The 5,020-nt window shown below is 40.8% G+C and overlaps 1 pseudogene; it reads left to right on the top strand.

The window, feature by feature from the left end:
• The first annotated feature begins 640 nt into the window (after window positions 1–640).
• Window positions 641–758, top strand: LOC126253781 (5S ribosomal RNA; annotated as a pseudogene).
• The last annotated feature ends 4,262 nt before the right edge of the window (window positions 759–5,020 follow it).

Below are 5,020 nucleotides of genomic sequence, written 5' to 3'. Positions count from 1 at the left end.
ATGGCTCTAGGCACTATGGGACTTAACATCTGAGGTCATCAGTTCCCCAGACTGCTTAAACCTAACTAGCCTAAGGACATGACACACATCCATGCCCGAGGCAGGATTCGAACCTGCAACCGTAGCAGCAGCGCGGTTCCAGACTGAAGCTTCTAGAACCGCTCGCCCACAGTGGCCGGCACAAGACAGTATCAGGATAGTGAAATACAAGAGGAACTCTCAGTTTTACACACAAGGTACTTCTGGCGAAAACATATCTAGGAGCAACGTGCTGCACGTAGAGTTAAAAGTTACAAGATGTTTGCATAACAGTCGTAAACAGACTAGAGAAAAACCTTAACATGAAGCTTAGAGGTGAAATTTGACTCCAGATAGTAGTAAGGTAGTGATGATGGTGCCATGATTTTGTCGTAATTGACAACATAGTCCAAAAATCAAAATCATAAAAATACAGTATTGAAATGTAATGATGTAATTATAACTGTAAGGAGGATTGCAAAATATTTTTTGTTTTAAACAAGAACAGCAAAGAACAAAGCAGCATGCTGCATGGCTACCATCACATGCAGAATAGTAGCAATATTGGTGCCGTGCCTTGTCGAAATTGACAGTACATATAATAAAAGCTTCACATTTCCTGGCCAACGGCCTTGCCGCAGTGGTAACACCGGTTCCCATCAGATCACCGAAATTAAGCGCTGTCAGGCTGGGCAAGCACTTGGATGGGTGACCATCCGATCTGCCGAGCGCTGTTGGTAAGCGGGGTGAACTCAGACATTGTGAGGCAAACTGAGGAGCTACTTGATTGAGAAGTAGCGGTTCCGGTCTCGTAAACTGTCATACGGCCGGGAGAGCGGTGTGCTGACCACGTGCCCCTCTATATCCGCATCCAGTGACGCCTGTGGTCTGAGGATGACACGGCGGACGGTTGGTACCGTTGGGTCTTCCAAGGCCTGTTTGGACGGAGTATACATTTCCTATTTTCTTTGTAATTTTATATTATTTCGTTCTTTAGCTTTTGTTACATGCATTTGTCCGTTACGATGATCAACGCAGCAAATGGTGCTACTATTCGGCCACCTGATGAGAGCCTTACGGCTTCGTTTATAGGTTTTTATTTCAAATTTTAAATATTGTAATTATCTTGTTGTTGAACTTTTATTATGTTCTGATACCTATTGTTCTTCATAAATAAAAGTAACTGTCAGTGTGGACGGTGTACGTGCCACATCTAGTACTATTTTACCACCTGACGGTAGCCATGCGGCTTTAATTTTTCCTGTTCTTGTTTTAAAGCAAGATGTTTTTGCAATCATCCTTACTGTTATAATTTTATCAAGTATATTTCACTATTGTAGTTTTATGATAAATTTTTTGATGTATATTGTCAATTACAACGAAACATGACGCCACCATCAATACTATACTGCTAAGTGGCGCCAGTGTTCACCTCTAAGTTTCATTTTAAGATTTTTTTCACTAATCTGATTATAGTTGCTACGTACGCATCTTGTAACATTTATATGTACGTGCAGATTGTTGCTTGTATGTATATTTTTGCATGAAGTAGCTAAGTGCGCAACTGAAATTTGCTCTTGTATTTCACTATTCTGATTCTGTTTTGTAATTTCCACGTGTCTTTACTATTTTTCAGAGATATCTCAAAATTACTAACTCAGAAATGAGTCATATTAGAAGCGGTAAAGTCGTTCCGTTTTGAAGCAAGAGTTTTTGATGATGAACCAGTCCACTCTTTAAGCAGTACTACTGTTCAGTTTCTCTTTTAGTTGGAGTAAAAATTTTGCTTCAGAATCATTGTTGGATTGAAATTTCTTATAATTAGAGGTGGGAATGAGCGACCTGTATTTCCTTTGAAGAATCTTTTATTAGACAAGATCGCATTCAGTAGTATTTATTTCAGGTAACGGCTTTCAACAGTTATGGCTGTCATCTTCTGATCTTCAAAAGCAACATTTTTTGAAGATCATAAGTCACCCATCTTAATTGTTGCAACCGATAATCAGGAATAAGTACTATTGAATGCGATCTTGGCTGTTAAATATTTCTTCGTAGTTGGGTTATTAGTCACTTTATTTCATATCGCCAATGAGTTTGAGTATTCAGATTCAATATGTGCAAGTGTTTTAGTATCATTTGTACCTGTAATTTTACTCTGAAGTAGGTGTGCCACTAGAAATGCGAAAGCTGTCTACTGCTCTCTGCCACGAAATGAGAAGGAGTTTAATTTTGACTTCACGTAGCATTGTGAGCACTAACGTCTTAAATATTCGTGTTTCACTCGTCGTCCAACTTCCGACAGCAACATTAAAGCGGCAGAGTTTTTGCTAGGTTTGGATAAAACGTGCGTTTCGTTCATTTCGCCCACCCGTTACCCAAAATGGATTTTAAAGCGGGGTCGTTTTATATTCATTGAATAAGTCTTATAATTAATTTTTAACCGTCGCCGAACGCATATAAGCCACTGATGAATATTCATCCGCGTCTGCGTAGGAATAAAGAACAGAGATCCTCACCTCTTTTTTTATCGTGTGTGTGTGCGTGTGTGCGCGAGTGAGTGAGTGTATGTGTGTGTGTGTGTGTGTGTGTGTGTGTGTGTGTGCTGTTGTTCACAATACGCTTTCCTACTCGCTCTGCCATCCAAGGAAATGATTCCACTGCTCCCACTATTCCGACTATCCCAGTCCACCCATACTATTCCTCTCTCTTACAAAAGCCTTCGCTTCCCCATCGCACCCTGCCACTTCTCTAGAGATGTGTGAGTGAATTCACAGGCACACAGGAATGTGTACGATGAGGACGGAAGAAGTGGTGCCGACAGATAGAGACAGTTTTAGAGAGAAGAGAGAGAGAGTAGAAGAAATGGAAGGATGTTGAGGGAGGGGCAAGGGTACATGAAGTGAGATGAAAGATACCCGGACAAGAGAAAATGAATTTCAGCGGACGGACGACGTGCACTTCCTGCAAAAGTTTCCCGTTGTACCATTTCGCAAATTGCGATTAAATCTGGCCGCATCTCATACTAACAGAGCGTGCGCTGTGACCGCAGCAAATTTCATCGTAACGTAAAGTGTGTGTTTTTTGTGTGAGCGTGTGTGTGTGTGTGTGTGTGTGTGTGTTTGTGTGTGTGTGTGTGTGATTGTTCCTGCTAACTGCCGGATGAAACACCAGGACCTGCTGCACAAAACGGGGAAGCAATCTGATGTTTCCCTTTTCCACGGAGTAGCTGCGACTGTGGAGAAATTAGCTGATATGGAATTTTAACTGCTTGCATACAGAACAGTGTTGCTCACACTGTAAATTGAGATATTCTGCTCGGTAGAACGTAGCTTCCTCCAAATGTATTCCCTCTGAATGACACACGGGGAAAAATCAGATGTTAGCTGTAGGACTTTTAGGTCGTAGGATTTTTGATTTGGTAGTGATGTCAATGGAGAAGAGAAAACGAATATATGGTTGTATAATGTTCTTCGTACATCAAGGGGACCTACTGATTACATAGAAATAGCTATTCTGAGTGTGACCCTACAATACATTAAGCGCCACTGTATCGCAGCATTACAGTTAACAGTATTCCTTTTCACGAATATGATCTTTTTCCTTCTTTCGACCTTATGTATGATGAGTTCCACTATTGTATGTTAAATATGAAAGATGCATTTTTCATAAATGAAGTATTATATGAAAGATCTAATAACGTATTCTGAAAAATTTTTGAAGTAGAAATATTAGTAGAGCAAGGAACTTTGTGTTGTATCGAATCTTTTATGTCGTGTCGTTGTCTCTTTAGAGCTGTACCATGGGAAGCAAGGAGAAGATGTTGTTTCGTGACCGGTATCCTATAACACAAATTGCACGCACAGATTAACTGGGTTCATTATTCATACGAATGGAAAGGTTACTTAACTGAAGATATTCGTTGTGGTACAAGCTCTTGTGTGTAGTCCACGTTAGTCTCACTGCTGGCGATGTACGATGAACGCTATGTTCATAATTATAGCTGCTATGTGCAGTTAGTAGCGGAGCTAACTGCTACTACGACTCGCGCTGGGCTGCGACTGATGGCACTCGGTGCTACAGACTACGACAAACACGCTCTCTGGTCTGTGACGGTGATCTTAAACATTGGCGGCCGAGAGTGCATTGGCTGCGTGTTTCGTGCGAGTCTGTTGTTGACCTCTATCTATCGTCTAACAACCTCTTTGCCGCATGGTGTGCTGGCACCAGCTTACGCCAGTATAGAATCTCTGTAATTGTGTGAGTGGTTGAAACAAAATTTATGGGAGTGTGGGGTGCCTTTGACGGCAGCTGGTCTTACGAGAAGAACCATTGTAGATGTGAGTACTTAAGGACAGAAGTGATTTTTTTCCCCATTTCAAGTGGTTAAGGCGCAGTTAATATGTATGCAGCAATGTCTCGTTGCTTCGACAGGCAACAGTAAGTTGGAAGGGCATATAGTACATTAGTTACCAGTACTTATAAAGAGGCGTCAAGAGCTACGTAAGGCCACTAGAAGTAAGAGAATTTGCGTCTGGATGTAAGATGTCATACATTGCAATCATGAAACATGGATGCCGCTGAGCTACTGTTTCAGGCCTGCAGCATCCCAAACTCCAAGATCGAAGCACTACAGATTTTCAGCTTTGAAAAAGTCTAGAGAGGATTTTGAGTTATTCGGAAAATGTAACTGTTAATTAACAGCAACAGGACCCAAGTCATGCTGTCCCATGTTGCGAGTGAAGCAATATGATTGAGAATAATAATTTGAGAGTAATACTTTTGACAGAAAGTCAAACAAAGTTTTTCTTGAGTTACAACGTTCATAATGTTGCTGATCAGCTGAAGTCATTAAATAAAGTTTGAGCAACAACGTAACGACTACTATTTGACGATAACATTTAAGGTACCTGTTGAAGGCACTGAATGTTGCAAATTATAGTGCTTTTTGTAGTTTTTATGTAACTGTATTTATTGACTTTCTGTGATTTTGGTTTCTTTTCTG

This window comes from Schistocerca nitens, chromosome 4 (genome assembly GCF_023898315.1).
Source record: "Schistocerca nitens isolate TAMUIC-IGC-003100 chromosome 4, iqSchNite1.1, whole genome shotgun sequence".
Classification (NCBI taxonomy): Eukaryota; Metazoa; Arthropoda; class Insecta; order Orthoptera; family Acrididae; genus Schistocerca; species Schistocerca nitens.
Note: the sequence above shows the minus strand (reverse complement) of the source record. Positions and strands in the feature narration are given on the sequence as shown.